General features: G+C 44.0%; 1 protein-coding gene and 1 long non-coding RNA gene across 4 annotated transcripts in view; one reads left to right on the forward strand and one right to left on the reverse strand.

Moving 5' to 3' along the window:
* SERPINE2 (serpin family E member 2) overlaps nt 1–2650 on the reverse strand; it is a 69450-nt gene extending 66800 nt beyond the window's left edge. The window contains exon 1 of one of the 2 annotated variants that reach the window (XM_084998332.1): nt 2560–2650. The gene's annotated coding sequence lies outside the window, so the exon portion shown is untranslated. Of the gene's footprint in view, nt 1–343; nt 606–2559 lie in introns of those variants that run through there. The other variant, XM_084998327.1, reaches the window with a different exon arrangement.
* Nucleotides 14–5772, forward strand: LOC146396164 (uncharacterized). Of its 2 annotated transcripts, none has more exons than XR_014829308.1 (3): nt 14–208; nt 1212–3018; nt 3955–5772. It is a non-coding gene; the product is annotated as an uncharacterized LOC146396164 (long non-coding RNA). The 2 variants fall into 2 exon arrangements; XR_014829307.1 differs by having other exon boundaries at nt 14–160.
* The last annotated feature ends 11271 nt before the right edge of the window (nt 5773–17043 follow it).

The raw sequence follows: 17043 nt of genomic DNA on the forward strand, positions 1-17043 counted from the left end.
CCTTCCCGCCGCCTCCTTTGTGTGCCTGCGGGCCGCCGCGTCCCAGTGCCCGCACTCCGGGGCGCCCCCGCTCCCGCCACCGCCCAGCCGAGGCCGCCCCCCACAGGTTCCCGTCGCTGGACTGAGCCCAGAAAGCGCCGGGAGACGCGCAGACCCCGAGGTGCGGCGCCAGCCCGGGCGGAGCTGCACGTGGGTCGCCGGGTTCCGGGTGTGTGTGTGTGTGGGAGGGGGAGGGACCCAAGGGCTTGCGGCGCGTCCCTGGGACTCAGGGCGAGTAATCTGGGCTGCCCACCCCCCACCCCTGCCCAGGAGAGACTGGAGGACGCATCGGGACAGTGCCTACCTGTCCGGGTGATGGAGATAAGGGTGCCAGGCTGCGACCAGGGAGAGACAGATCACCCCTTGAGGTGCTAAGCCGGGTGCCCCAGAGCGGACTTCTTCTGGCCTGGGGTACAGAGGAGCAGCTGCTGGTCGCCTTAGGCGAAAGGCAGACAAGGGAATCCAGACAGCTGGATTCCCGGCTGCAGTGACCGAGTGAAGTACCCGCGGAGTCCTGGGAACTCAGTCCTTCCCAACCGGTTACTACAGCTGATGGGACGTTGTGCACCACAGAGGGACACAGACCCCGGAGGCTGGCGACAAATTACCGTCCTGCTCCCAGCTGTATTACCCAGATCTTCCGTGTTCAGCCCTTCTTTGCGTCAACTTAGGTTTGTGGGTACCCAACCTTAATGACATAATTTATGTTGCCCTTACACGGGGCAGAACCCTCACCAGCAGGCCTGTGGCCCCTGCTGTGAGAAAGAAATGTGGTAAATCGCTTGAATTAAGCTTGCATTTACTAATGGGAGCAACTTGCCATCTTGGACGGCTGTTCACAGCCTCTCATATAGGGAAACAAGCAATGAAAGACTTGGCCCGAAAATAAAAAGGAGACACAGTCCACAAAAAGAAAACCCGTTTCATTGCTTTGCACTCACGCCTAATATTCATATTCAACCACACAGCAGGATACAAATCCTTTTCCCTTATTGTTTCCTCTGCCTGAAATGCTTTTTTTCCTCCCCATGATCTAACACTTGTCACCTGCCCTGGAAAACCTTGCCTGGCCACTTGCGATAAAGCCTCTCCCTCCTTTCTCCAACCCATTACTTTCTTCATACCCCTCATCATGATGTGACCTTTTTTTTTTTTTTAAACTTGCTTCTTAGCTCCCAGAAAGCAGGGAAGAGAAACCAGTTGAACATGGTCTCCAATTCACCAGGTTCCTGGTGCCTGGAGCCAATACTCCTGTATAAGAATTGCTCCATGAATATTTGTTGACTGATGGGTAAGCAAATGCCAAGTGACTAGTAACATGGTGTGTATTGCGTTGGGAACACTGCCATGGTTTGGTCTATCTAGGAGGGTGTGCTGGAGCTGGGAAAGAATGAGATGGGGAGTTCCCATCGTGGCGCAGTGGTTAATGAATCCGACTAGGAACCATGAGGTCGCAGGTTCTGTCCCTGCCCTTGCTCAGTGGGTTAACGATCCGGCGTTGCTGTGAGCTGTGGTGTAGGTTGCAGATGCGGCTCGGATCCCACGTTGCTGTGGCTCTGGCGTAGGCCGGTGGCTACAGCTCCGATTCAACCCCTAGCCTGGGAACCTCCATATGCCGCGGAAGCGGCCCAAGAGATAGCAACAACAACAACAACAACAAAAGACAAAAGACAAGAAAAAAAATAAAAAGAATGAGATGGGATGGGAGAAGCTAGAGGCGAAAGCCCAGAGGTGGGATTGAGTTTAGTGTGTTTGAGAAGCTAGGAATAGCATCTTCCTGATGGAAGAGAGTCATTCAGGAGCCTAGTGGAGAAATGAACTAGAACCAAAGAGTGAGTGAAGCCAGGTGATGAAAGCCTGCCTGATTCCCTGTATCCATTTTCTCTCTCCATCACTTTTTTAAATGGCTGCACCTATGGCATATGAAAGTTCTTGGGCTAGGGTTGTTGAGGCCTGTACCACAGCCATAGCAACTCTGGATACAAGCTGCATCTGTGACCTACTCTGCAGCTTGCAGCAACGCCACTAACTCACTGAGCGAGGGCAGGGATTGAATCAGAATCCTCACAAAGTCGGGTCCTTTATCTGCTGACCCACAGCGGAAACTCCCACCATCACTTATTTTTAATTGAATATTGTTATTGAGATAATTGTAGGTTCTTGTGCAGTTGCAGGAAATAACACAGAGAGGTCCCTTGTATGCTTTGTCCACTTTGCCCCAACGGGAGCATCTTGCAAATCTACTGTATGATATCACAGTCAGGATGTCAACATTGATACATTGATTCATGTCTCAAACACTTTGGGTAATTATTTGCAGTTTTAAATTTTTCATAAAATTATTCTAAGATTTTGAAAGTGAACAAATAATATTTTAAAGGGTTTCAGTCTCTTGTTGTAATGGAACCAGTTTTGTTTTTTTTTTTTTAAGGGGGAAAATGTTTTCCTTTCCCAATTAGAGTGTAATGAGGGTCCAGATTCTTCATCTACAAAAGACAGTGAGACGTCTTTAAGACTTACCTCTTTTGTTTACCTTGTAATGGCTGCCATTCACTCCTCTGCTCTACTCAGTCGAAGGAACATTTTGAGCAATGCTGTACATGACTTGTCAATTCCAAAATTAGACAGGATGCAGTGTTAACTAATATGCTAAACTATGCCCAACCACTAATGTGCCTTTCTTTCTCCTTGGACATTGGATGGGACTGCCAATGAGTGTCTCCCGGAGGGAAGTGATTCAAGACAAAGACCCATTCTGCCAGTGAGATATGCTGGGAATACCAACTAACACTTGTTACAGAGTGTGCATGGCGGCTGCTGACAGGCCTTCCCAGTGCCAGCAAGTGGATACAGAAGCAATCTCCCAAGCTTTCCATGACATTCAAGTGACCAGGCACTTGGACACCCATCACTGGGGCTGTGTTCCTACCTTAGCCAGTGCCCACAAGCAGCAGCGGTTCCTCTGGCGTTTTGACCCTGGTGAGATGGATTTCTCATAGATGTGCGTTTTCAGTCAGCTTTTCCCTCCTGCTCAACCTCTGTCTTTTTGGGAAATCCAAATCCTCCCTGCTTCTTTCTTTAATGACTTCACATTCACAGCAGAATTTCATTCTGCCCTTCAATTGTGTGGCTGGCCTTAATCCTCTGATGGAGCTTTGAATGGTTGATTCCTTAAAAAAATTTTTTTTTAAAAAGTGACCTGGAGTTTAGCCAGCTCCAGCCAGTCTCTGAGTTTGGCTTTGTGTCCATAAGCCGCAGTTGGGAGAAACGCAAGAAATGCCCAAACAGGATAAAACAAATGATCTATTTAGTCTCGTTTCCTCTCTTGGAAGAGGTCCAGCGTTGAGTGCTTTGGAAGAAGATGAAACCCCCACCCCCACCCCCATTACTCCCCCATACACCCAAACAGTATGACCTTGTATTTAAGTAAAGACTATCCTTAGCTCCCAATGGGTGATGGTGTTTTGTCTGGAAGAGCTACTGATGTTTCTATAATAAGATAATAATGGTTGCTCCTCTCCTATCTAACCCCTGTTTAAAATACATTTCACCACAAGACGACTTATTACCCAACTTCATGGATGCAAATGCTCTTACATAAGATTGTTTCAACCAGGGGAAAGGAGACCAGTTATAACAGTTCACATATACAATTAGTTTCTGGGACTATTGCATTGGTATGATTTTTTTTTTTTTTTTTTTTTTTAGCTTATAATAGGCATTGGTCTTTTTATTTCCCTTTCAAGCTGGCTTTCAAGTAAACCCAATTTCCTCTTTCTGTAACTTCTGAAACAGATTCAACCATAGCATCAATTCTTATTTTCCCATTGTCATCACTACTTTTCACCAAGAGCTTCAGAGAAAAGACCTCACTGAGTGCTGGGCTGAGGATGATTTTCTCCTTATATCTTGCAGAGAGAAGATGGAAAACCCTAGGTGCTGGGGATCATGGAGATGCTGGCCCCTTCCAACAGCAGCCTCGCTCTTCTTCCTTTTACCACCAAACCTGGATGCCTCTCTTCTTCCACACTCTCTGCCCTGTCTTCTTAGCTGTACTCCTCCTCCTCTCTCTCCCTCCATTCCCCTTCCCTCTCAGAGGTTACCAATAACTTGCAATGTTAATTTCAGTGGTTTTTCACCATTCATTATCTGGTGTTTTGCCCAGGTAATGAATCTCTTTTGCTTATCTTCTCTCTCCTCCAATTCCTTAGCCCTTATCTTTCCTTCATCAAATCCTTCTCCTCCCCCACGTGGGTACTGAATAATTGTCTGCCCTCGGCTCTCTCCTCTCCTTCACACATTGTCACACAACGGAGTGACCTTTGATTGGTTTTGTGACCACCCAGCGTCTATTCCCTGTCTTTTGATTGCCAAATCTGTTTGCTTTGGAGGAATCACCTTTCCTGCTTTATGTGTCACCTTGTCGGGAATGGATGACAAGATGTCTTTACTTCTTCTAGCCAAGGGGTGGGTGTATGACCAAGTTCACTGGATCCCCTCCCAGGACTTTGCATAGTAGAGGGAATGGAGAAAGTAGTTGGAGCTGACTCATCCCTGCTTGATGAGATTGTTTGTGAATTCTTCCCACATGGGTCTCTAGAACTGCCTTAGTTCCTGTCTGTTCTGAATAGAAGTCCGTTGGGCTCTTTTCTACCCAGATTTGGTTTCTGTTGCTTGCAGCTAAGAACCCGTAGCAGGTACATCCTAGATGCACATAACTTTGCCTAGTTCTGGATGATTTCCAAGCCAGTATCTACAGATGGCCTTGACCCTGTCCAGGGTCCTATTCACATATCTCCAAATGGCTGGCAGATACTTCTATTTAATATCCCACCATCATCTCCCACCTGACAGTCCTAAAGCCAAGTTATTTTCTCTCTCCCAAAGCAGTTCTTCCTCTTATACTCCATAAGGGTTTTAGAAGAATGAATGCCATCTCGGTCACTGAAACCAGGAAGATGGGAATGTGTTCTGACAACTCCTTCCTCCCTTTATTTATCCTATATCCAGCATTGCCTGGGTGCTACTAATATTTTCTTCCTCATGTCCTTCTTATTCATTAACCCCCCCTTATTTTGTATTTAGTTCAGACCCTCATCACTTCATACCTGGACCACTCCCATATGCCCTAACTGTTCTTTCATCTTCCAGAGTCTGTCCCACTGCTACCTTCATCTTTCCAAAGTACTGCATCAATTGCATCATCCCACCACTGAAAATAATTTAATATTTATCACTATGTCCAGATTCCTTGGTGTAGGCAATCTTTTGTAGAGATTGGGGTCACACGTTCTGGAGTCAGACTGCCTGTGTTCAAATACACTCATCATTACAGAATTATTTTCAAGCAACTTAATCTCTGAGTCTCAGTTTCCTTATCTGTAAAATGCGGAGAGTAATAGTGTAACCTACACATAGCATTATGTGAGAATTAGTTAATCCATGAAGAGTTTAGCTGAATATTAAATGGTAAGTGCTCAATTAAAAAAATATTGCAATGAAAGCTCTCCACGATCTAACTAACCTACCTTGCTAGCCTTCTCTTCTCATTTTCTCTAATATGTCATAAAGGCTTTACCAATCCGAATTACTCATCTAAATTTATATTGTATTTTTCTACTACTGTGCCATTGTTCAGACTATTTTGTCTACCCCAAACATTCCTTCTCTCATTCCACCTGTATCAATATCTAGTTTTGCATTATAAACTATCCCAGTCTTAATGACTTAAAGTAATTATTTTATTTGTTCATGACTTTATGGGTTGGCTGGGTGGGGGTTCAACTGGGATGGTTCATCTCTGATTTTACCCAGTGTTGCCTGACCTGTGCAGCTGTAGGATTCAAGATGGCACCACTCTCCTGTGTGGACCGTAAAGGGGCATGGCTGGAATACTCCATCTTCTTGCTCCTCCAGTTTTTCATCTTTATGGGGTCTATTCTCCCTTGTCATATTTCAAACCAAAAGACTTCTCTCTACATAGGTTTCCCAGCAGTACTCAGCCTTCTTTACATGATAGCTCAAGACTTGGAGAGAGTGAAACCAGAACGTGTAAGACTCCTTAAGGTCTAGCCTTGGATGTAGCAGTGTCACTTCCGTTGCGTTCAAAACAGGTCACAGAACTGTCTCAAACGAGGGAGGAGAAGTAGGCTCTACTTCTTGATGAGAGAAGTAGTTGTCCCCTAAGACTTCCAGAATAAGATACCATGGACTTAGTGGCTTAAACAACATGCGCCGCTTCTGCCACGGTTCTGAAGGCTAGAAATCCAAGATCAAGGTGCCCTTGGTGTTGGTTTCTGGCAAGACCTTCCTTCCTGTTTTGTGTCCTGATGTGGGCTTTTTATTTTATTTTGTTTTGTTTTATTTTATTTAGTTTTATTATGAATTGCTTTGGGGTTTTTTCCTCATGTGGTCTTACATGTGGAGAGAGAGGAAGGGATAAGAAGAGGGAGAGAGAGAGAGGTATGTGTCTTTGGTGTCTTTTCTTTTTATAAGGACATCTATAAAGTAGAGCACCATACTTCTGTTCTCATTTCCCCTTAATTACTTCCTTGAAACCTTTATCTCCAAATAGAGTCACCTTGGGGGTTGGGGCTTCAAACAGATGAATTTTGGAGGGACACTGTAACAGGACCAGTGGAAAAAATCACATTCCAAAAGGGCCGGCAGGAGGGAACGGATCATTGTACCCATTGTTGGACTTAATTCAACACCCTTCTCTGCCACTGGGATAGTAATTTTCCTGCTTCACAATCTCTCCTGCTCAGCCTAGCCTGAGTTGGTATCTCATCACTCAGCACTCCTGTAGCTCTAAGTATGGCTTGTTTATTTCACATGACCACATCCTGCCTTGGATGTAAGCATTTGGTTTGGGCCCCAACCTCAAGGAAACAGCCTTTTTTTTCCATATCTTTAAGTTTTCATGCAGTGCCTTGCACAGAGGAGGCCATAATCAATGTTTGTCGAGTGAGCGAAAAATGCAATTAATTGTACTGTTCCCCAAGTGATAGCTGCTCACAGACCAAGCGAGGTTTGGACCCAGGCAGTTTGCATGCTTCACTGCTTCTTCTTTGTCCTCAGCCCTCCCCTCCCTTCCAGCTCTTGACCATTGTGTGTGGGAAGAACTAGCAGACCAGACCCTGGGAGCTGGAAGGCTTAGGTTGCTGTCCCCTTCTGCCACCTCTTAATTGTGTTTGTGAACGAGTCATTTAATGTCTCCCTCCAGGCCTCAGTCTGAAAGAAGAATAACGATACATGTTTTCGGGTTGCTGTGAAAAAGATGTGAAGTCCAAAGAGCTTCACAGATAGGATTACCTGTATCCCTTGCATTAGTCTGGGTGGACTGTCATAACAAAAATACCATCGACTGAGTGGCTTAAAAAATAGAAATTAATTTTCCTTCAGTTCTAGAGGCTAGAAATTTATCAAGGTCCAGCATAGTCAGTTCCTGGTGAGACTCTCCTTTAGTTCTGGATGGCCTCCTCAGTGTGTGCTTATATGGCTTCTTCATACCTATGAATGGAAGAGAGAAAAAGAGAACTCTTTAGTGTCTCTTATTATAGGGTCACTAATCTTATTGGATCAGGGCCCCACCCTCATGACTTCATTTAACCTTCATTTCTTCCATAAAGACCCTGTCTCCAAATTCTGTCACCTTGGGGCTTAAGGCTGTAATAGTTGAGTTTGGGGGGCAGGACAAAATTCATTTGATAACATTACTATTGTTAATTCTGGGAGGACAGATACATTCAGCCCATAACACAACTATTGTTAATTCTGAAGCATACACTTGCTCTTCATTGGTCTAGCGTGGTTCCTTGCTGGTTCTGCTCTGTACCAACCTTCCTGGTGTGCCTTCTGTAATGCCTGGCACATCATAGAAATCAATAGATAATAGCATTTATTATTGCTTTCCCAGTCCCTATTGGTAGATTTTGTGGCAAAAGAAAGTAAAGACAAATGTCCTGAGATTTCCAGTTCCAAATAGAAGGAAAGGATTTGTTCTTTTAGTTTCCAACTTCAGGGAGTCTCCACTGTGGTGTGTTGGGTTAAGGATCTGATGTCATTTCTGTGGCAATGAGGGTTCTAACCCTGGCTGGCACAGTAGGTGAAAGCTCTGGTGTTGCTGCAGCCATGGCGTAGGTTGCAGATGAGGCTCAGATTTGATCCCTGGTCCGAGAACTTCCATATGCCATGGGTGCAGCCATAAAGAAGTTTCCAACTTCATACCAGGTTAAAAAGTTGTCTTCAAATGCTCCAGAAGACCCTTCAATTATCAAAGCTTGTTGAAATTGCAGGGCAAGAATAACTAGACACGGACTTCACAAGAATGGCTTCTTTTTGTGTGTGTGTGTCTTTTTGCTATTTCTTTGGGCCGCTTCCACGGCATATGGAGGTTCCCAGGCTAGGGGTCGAATTGGAGCTGTAGCCCCCAGCCTAAGCCAGAGCCACAGCAACACAGGATCCGAGCCATGTCTGCGACCTACACCACAGCTCACGGCAACGCCGGATCGTTAACCCACTGAGCAAGGGCAGGGACCGAACCCGCCACCTCATGGTTCCTAGTCGGATTCGTTAACACTGCGCCACGACGGGAACTCCAAGAATGACTACTGAGTGAAAAAGAAAAAAAAATTGTTTTTAAATCACAGGTTGCTTCATCAGCTTTGCAGCTGGTTACAGGACAGGAGTTGATATGCACAGCATCTCGCCTCACTGTAGAGCAGTTCTTGTTGTTCCAGGCCCCCAGCATCTCCGTTGTGGGGACAAATCCTGTGTTTCACCCCTCTCAGGTTCCCCTCATCCCCTCTCCTTACACATCAGTTTAGATTTAATGAGGATGACCGTGTCCCTTCTTTATAAGACCTCGAGGAAAGACTGATTCTTACTATAGAAAAATCCAACCATTAGGTCATACTAGACATAGAGATCCATAGCCACTTTTAAAGCAATAATGCTATAAAGGACTGCTGATGAATCCTCTTTAAACTTTGCAGTTTATACTTTGTACACCTCTATCCTAAAGGATCTAGAGACAAGTGACTGACCTTCGAGGGAATCTGTAGGTGTGAGTTTGACTAACTATGCCTATTAACACATGCTCTTGATGCCTGAGTCATCTTAACACTAAACATCTCTTCAAAGGTTTCTAGAGTGAGGAAGGGACCGTTTAGATCAGCAGCCTTACATTTCTTAAAGTGCAGCCCAAAGATGGCCTGCAAGATCATCTTTGAGATTCTTGTTAAAAATGCACCTGGATGGGGAGTTCCCTGGTGGTCTAGTGGTTAGGATTCTTCCACTTTCACTGCTGTGGCTTGGGTTCAATCCCTGGTCTGGGAACTGAGACCCATACATCCAGCTGCTGCATGCTGCAGCCAAAATAATAATAATAATGCACTTGGCAATGCATCTCAAGATATAATCATTCAGCATCCATCTCAAATGGAAATTTTTTAAATAAACCTCCCATATGTCACTCTTAAACATCTAAACACTGATGTAGTCCAAGCCCTTACATCTGAAGACACAGTCCTTAGAACTTAGACCTGTAGTATTAACATTGCCCAGGAGCTTGTTAGAGATACAGAATGTCAGGCCTCACTCCTGACTTACTGAATCAGAATCTACATTTTTTTTTTTTTTTTTTTTTTTTTTGTCTTTTTAGGGCCACACTCAAGGCACATGGAAATTCCCAGGCTAAGGATCGAATGGGAGCTGTAGCTGCTGGCCTGCACCACAGCCACAGTAATGCCAGATCCAAGCTGTGTCTGTGACCTACACCACAGCTCAAGGCAACACCGAATATTTAACCCATTGAGTGAGGCCAGGAATCGAACCTGCATCCTCATGGATACTAGTCAGGTTTTTTACCACTGAGCCATGACAGGAACTGCCAGAATCTACATTTTAACAAGATCCCTGCTTGTGTCAGATGAACATTAAACTTTAACAAGACTGCTCAAACCTATTTATATACAAGGCAACTGGGGTCCAAGAATTCGAGGTCACATGGGTAAACCAGGAGGCTGTGTGTGTAACTGGATAAGAGCCCATGCTTCAAGTCCGGTGGACCAGTGTTCAAATCCAGACACCCTGCTTTGCTAGCCTAAAAATCTCAGGCCCCAGAACGAAGCTCTAAGCCTCCAATTATTTGTTGTTAAACAAGTAGCAATACTACCTCACAGGCTAATTATGAAGATAAAATGAAAAGCCTGTACAAAGCACCGAGAAAGCTCTCAATAAACAACTCTTATGATCATTATTCTGACTGGGATTTCCTGATTCTGTGCAGCTTCATAGGCATCCTATGTTGCATGCAAGAAATGGGAAATCATGCTTTAGAGAAATTTGCTCTTTTTGAGACTATTATATCTAATTTAGATTCTGGGGTTTGAAAGAATGAGGACAAGGACGGGGTGGGGGGGCCTCTAAAGCAAAGGAAACAGAATGTGGTACAGCTGGAGATTTCTCAGGCTCCTGCTTCTCTGACTCCTCCCGGCTTGGCTTGTCCGTGACGTCTGGGCAGAGCCAGCCAGCCCCTGCGGAAACGCCCAGGTGGGTGAGGCGGTGGCCCGTACTTTTCCACGACGTTTGGCTGCTTCTCCCTTTCCTCACCCTCCTCTGGTCCCCAGCGTGCTCACAGAGCCTCCTTCTAAAGTGGGAATCCTTCCTCTTCCTGCCACCTGGGAAGGGCCTGATAAACGTGGGGACTTGCCTCCACAGGTCAGAAGTCACTGTCCCTGGGGCTCCTTCCACAGGCCTGACCAGCTAAGGGGATAAATCTAACGCTCAGTTTGCTTCCTTTCAAATAATATTTACATTTGAATGAGCTCTTTTCTTGTCTTAAACACTAAATGGTGAGCAATGGATCACTCGGTGGCACTGGATATTTTTTTTTTTAATATATTTTTTATTTTCCCACTGTACACCAAGGGGGTCAGGTTATCCTTACATGTATACATTACAATTACATTTTCCCCCCAGCCTTTCTTCTCTTGCAACATGAGTATCTAGACAAAGTTCTCAATGCTATTCAGCAGGATCTCCTTGTAAATCTATTCTAAGTTGTGTCTGATAAGCCCAAGCTCCCGATCCCTCCCACTCCCTCCCCCTCCCATCAGGCAGCCACAAGTCTCTTCTCCAAGTCCATGATTTTCTTTTCTGAGGAGATGTTCATTTGTGCTGGATATTAGATTCCAGTTATAAGTGATATCATATGGTATTTGTCTTTGTCTTTCTGACTCATTTCACTCAGTATGAGATTCTCTAGCTCCATCCATGTTGCTGCCAATGGCATTATGTCATCCTTTTTTATGGCTGAGTAGTATTCCATTGTGTATATATACCACGGGGTCTTCCTAATCCAGTCCTCTGTCGATGGACATTTGGGTTGTTTCCATGTCCTGGCTATTGTGAATAGTGCTGCAATGAACATGCGGATGCATGTGTCTCTTTTAAGTAGAGTTTTGTCCGGATAGATGCCCAAGAGTGGGATTGCGGGGTCATATGGAAGTTCTATGTATAGATTTCTAAGGTATCTCCAAACTGTTCTCCATAGTGGCTGTACCAGTTTCCATTCCCACCAACAGTGCAGGAGGGTTCCCTTTTCTCCACAGCCCCTCCAGCACTTGTTATTTGTGGATTTATTAATGATGGCCATTCTGACTGGTGTGAGGTGGTATCTCATGGTAGTTTTGATTTGCATTTCTCTTATAATCAGCGATGTTGAGCATTTTTTCATGTGTTTGTTGGCCATCTGTATATCTTCTTTGGAGAAATGTCTATTCAGGTCTTTTGCCCATTTTTCCATTGAATGATTGGTTTTTTTGCTGTTGAGTTGTATAAGTTGCTTATATATTCTAGAGATTAAGCCCTTGTCAGTTGCATCATTTGAAACTGTTTTCTCCCATTCTGTAAGTTGTCTTTTTGTTTTCTTTTTGGTTTCCTTTGCTGTGCAAAAGCTTTTCAGTTTGATGAGGTCCCATGGGTTTATTTTTGCTCTAATTTCTATTGCTTTGGGAGACTGACCTGAGAAAATATTCATGACGTTGATGTCAGAGAGTGTTTTGCCTATGTTTTCTTCTAGGAGTTTGATGGTGTCCTGTCGTATATTTAAGTCTTTCAGCCATTTGGAGTTTATTTTTGTGCATGGTGTGAGGGTGTGTTCTAGTTTCATTGCTTTGCATGCAGCTGTGGCACTGGATATTTTTGAGTGGAGTGATAAGTGGGTCCTTATGACCCTCCTCAAGTCCTGCCGCGGGAGTGACAGCCAGGGTACCTGTGACTAAACGTCACTAGAGATCCACTTTCTTCTATTCCTCTCTCCTCCCTCTTCCTCTTCCTCTTCCCCATCCGCTCACTTTCTCTCTCTTTTTATGAGCCATTTGGCATTATAAGGTTAAGAACACAGACTTTGGAGTCAGACTTTCTGAGTTCAAATCCACGTTCCGATTCACCCTCTGCTTAACCAACATATGCCTCGATTTCCCTGCTTGTGCAATGGGATTGATAACGGAAGCTACTTTAGCAGGTTGTTAGGACATTTACATGAGTTAATATCTGTAAAGGGTTTGAAGAGTGCCTGGCACAGAGTCAGAACTGTGTGAATTGTTGCTTCTCAGAGCCAGGGCACAGACCTGGGTGCTTTTGGGTCTGTGGATGGAGGGCCCAAGTCTGATGTATGGAGGTTAGAGGGAAGGGCAGATAAAGATGATAACATGAAGCTTGGAGTGAAGATGGTCCACGAGGTACAAGTCTGGAGTCCTCAACTCCTGGAGGTGGGTGACCGACGGGGCTCTAGGCTCCCTAGGCACTGGCGTCTTTAAGGTAAGTCGTCTAGAAGAAACTTGGCTTTCCTTGGTGCAAACTATTACCTTTAGAATGGATAAGCAATGAGGTTCTGTTCTATAGCCCAGGAAACTGTCTCCAGTCGCTTGTGATAGAACATGATAGAAGATAATATCAGAAAAAGAATGTATATGTATATGTATAACTGGGTCACTTTGCTGTACAGCAGAAATTGACAGAACATTGTAAATCAACTACACTTAAATAAAAAATTAAAAAACAAGTATCTCTCATGGATCTTCATGATCATACTATGTCATGTGCCATTTTATAAGTTATAATGTGATATAATCTGTCTTAGTCCATTTGGGTTGTTATAACAAAAATACTACAGATTGGGTAGCTTATAAAAAACAGAAATTCTGGAGACCAGAAATCCAAGATCAGGGTGCCAGTGTGATTGGGCAAAAGCCCTCTTCTGAGTAGCAGATTTCTTCTTCTTCTTCTTCTTCTTTTTTTTTTTTTTTTTTTTTTTGTCTTTTTGCCTTTTCTAGGGCCGCTCCTGTGGCATAAGGAGGTTCCCAGGCTAGGGGTCTAATTGGAGCTGTAGCCACCGGCCTACGCCAGAGCCACAGCAACGTGGGATCTGAGCCGTGTCTGTGACCTACACCACAGCTCACAGTAACGCTGGATCCTTAATCCACTGAACAAGGCCAGGGATCGAACCTGCAACCTCATCGTTCCTAGTCGGGGATATGTTAACCACTGCACCATGACGGGAACTCTCCCTGGGTAGCAGACTTCTTGCAGGTAATAGAGGATAGGGAGCCCTGTGGGTCCTCTTTCCTAAGGGCAGCTTCTACACTTATGACCTAATCGCCTCTAAAGTCCCACCCTATTATTATTATTATTTTTGCTTTTTAGGGCTGTACCTGTGACATATGGAAGTTCCCAGGCTAGGGGTTGAATCAGAGCTACAGCTGCCGGCTGCAACACAGGATCCGAGCCTGAGCCACGTCTGCCACCTACATCACAGCTCATGGCAACGCCAGATTCCCAACCCACTGACTGAGGCTAGGGATCGAACCCTCATCGATCCCTAGCCTCAGTCAGTGGGTAGTTTCCATGACTGAGGATGATGAGAAACTAGTCATCCTCATGGAAACTAGTCGGATTCATTTCTGCTTCACCACAACAAGAACTCCAAGTCCCCACCTTTTAACACTATAGCCTTGATTGTTAGGATTTCAACATATGAATTTTGTGGGACACCAAATTCAGACCACAGCAATATCCTCTGTATAAGTTGATGGAATTATACTAAAGCACCATCGGAAAATGTTGTAATGGAGGGAGTGAAGGCAGGGTAGTGACACCAGGCAATCCGGCTCTTTGATATTGTGGCCTAATCCAAGCATAGATTTTTAGAGCAGTTGTTTTCAATCTACTTTTTAATTAATTATATATATAATCTTTTAATTTTGTAATAATGTTAGGTTTACAGAAAATTGCAGAGCTAATGTGGAGCTTAGTATTTGTGGAAACATAGAAATTAACATTGGCACTATCTGAACTCCAGACTTTACTTGGATTTCACCAGTGTGTACCCCTCACACCTCCTCACTGCCCCCAACATCCTCTTTCTGTACCAGTAGTCCATCCAGAATATCCATTGCATCTAGTTGTCATGTCTCATCTGGTCTGTGACAAATATCAGTTTTTCCTTGCTTGTCATGACCTTGAGAATTTTGAGGCTTCCTGGCCAGGTGCTTTGTAGAATATCCTTCAGTTTGGGTTTGTTTGATGTTTTCCTCATGATTAGACTGGAATCATGGGTTTGGAGGAAAAAGAACACATGGGTGAAATGCCCTTCTCATCGCATAAGAGCTGGGCTGATTCATATCATCAATGAAGCTAACCTTGATTATGTGGTTAAGGTGGTATTTTCCATTTCTCTACTGAAAAGTTACTATTCTCCCCCCTTCCATGTACTATTTTTTTTGGGTGCGATTCACTAAGTCCCCACACTCAAGGAGTTCCAACTCTACCTTCTGGAGGTGTAAATATCTACTTACACTGAATGAGGTTCTTCTTTTGGGAAGATTTATCCTTTCTATCCCATGTATTTAATTCACTTATTTACTTATATCAGTATGCACTTCTGTATGTATATGTTATATTCTGGGTTGAAATACGATACCACACTATTCATCTTGTTGCTCTAGATTTAGCTACTGGGAGCTTTTCTTATATTCCTTTGACATGTCCCCATGTTTTTGTTTTTTGATTATCTCCTTGCTTTCTGGAACTATAAATGCTGTAGGCTCATGTCATATTTTTCCTAACCAGTCCTAGAATCAGTCATTTCTTGAAGGAGCTTGAATTTCTTTTAGTGGAGAAGAGCATTTAGAAGCCAAGATCTGGGCAGTTCCCTGGTGGCACAGCAGGTTAAAATTCAGCATTGTCACAGCTGCAGCATGGGTTCCCTGGCTTGGGAACTTTTGTATGCTGCAGGCAAAAAAAGGAGAGGAAGAAGAAGAAGGAGGGGGGGAGGATAAGGAGGAGGAGGGGGAGAGGGGAAGGGGAAGCCATTTATCCACCTATCTCTGTGGTACCTTTCTTAGGAGTAAATCCTTGCTAATCTTGGCCAATCGTAATAATTTTATACTCTTTGCCAGTGCTTGGTTTAGAGATAGAAATGATCTGTGGGGAAGTCAATTGGCAGGAAACCTTCTCAAGAAGGTAGTTTTGACAATACAAAGAGATTCAAACTGAAAGAAGAGATGACTTCTATTTGTTGCCCAGAACTACAGCGACCACCTTGTGACCATGGGAGGGACTAAATTACTTGCTGAAGATGGAAGAGACAAAATACGGAAAGAACCTGGGTCTTTGATGAAGTCCTTGATCTGTTGAATTAACCAACTTAGGAGGTCCCCTACCTAGGAACCCATTGTTACATAAGATAATTAATATCCCTTATTGTCTTGGGAATTTTGAGTTGTTATTTCATTTACTTGCAGCCAAATGTATCACAATAAACACATCCTGCTTTAGAATGTTTTATTTTCATTTTATTACTATTATTATTTTGGATGTGCACATGGCATGAAAAACTTCCCAGATCAAGGATCAAACACATGCCACAGTGATGACCGGAGCCACAGCAGTGACAATGCTGAATCCTTACCCCACTGAGCACCAGGGAATTTCTAGAATATTTTAAAGCAATTAACTTTTGTTGTTGTTGTTGTTGTTGGAATCCAAGGCCTTTATCAGAATTCACCCATTCATTCATTCATGTACTGAGAAATGGCAGTAAAAAAGAGAGATTGATCAAATAATCACAGGCACAAAAAAATGACAAACTATAAGTAATAAGAAGGAAGAGTATGAGACTGTGAGAATACAGTATAGACTGGTAAAGAGTGGCAGTAAATTTAAGACTTCACTAGGGGAAGTTCCAATTGTGGCCTAGTAGAAACTGACTAGTATCCATGAGGATACGGGTTCGATCCCTGGCCTTGCCCGGTGGATTAAGGATCTATCCAGCATTGCCACAAGCTGCAGGTGTGGCTCAGATCCACTGTTGCTATGGCTGTAGTGTAGAAACTCCAGTTCCACCCCTAGCCTGGGATCCTTCATATGCCTCTCGTGCAGTCTTAAACAAAATAAAATAAAAAAAGACTTCACTTAGTGAGCAATGTGTGTGAACTGAGATCTGAAAGCAGACATAGGAGGAAAAATGTATAGGAACAGGGATACCATGAGTGCACAGCAGTAGCATGAGGCCCTAGTGGAAAGTGAAGAAGATCTATGGGATGGGGAGAGAGACAGGGAGAGAGTGGCCCATCTAAGACGGAAGGGGTTGGGAGGGTCCAGATGACATAGGAGAAATATTGGAGACCATAATGATTTTTCTCTTTCTCCTAAGAGAAAAAGAAATAAAATCAAGAGCTCTAATATGGGAATGATGTGATGATATAACTTGACCAGTTCCTTCTGGGCATCCAGTCTTGCCATAAAAGTACTTCATTTAAATACAAAACACTATCCGTGGAATGCAACGAAAGATCCTTCTCATTTGTATGTGCCTTGAAAGGGTATCTTTGGCAGAGTATTAGAGCTCATCTGCTATCTATATGCTCTTCTGCCTTTTCCAGCTTTCCTTGAAGCTTGGTTGGGACCGTGAGACTGGGTGTGGCAGTAATGATGGAA

The sequence above is a fragment of the Sus scrofa genome, chromosome 15 (genome assembly GCF_054392235.1).
Source record: "Sus scrofa isolate SSC_HxYL_T2T_F1_AM1 chromosome 15, Sscrofa_HxYL_maternal_Yorkshire_Landrace_v2.0, whole genome shotgun sequence".
Lineage (NCBI taxonomy): Eukaryota > Metazoa > Chordata > Mammalia > Artiodactyla > Suidae > Sus > Sus scrofa.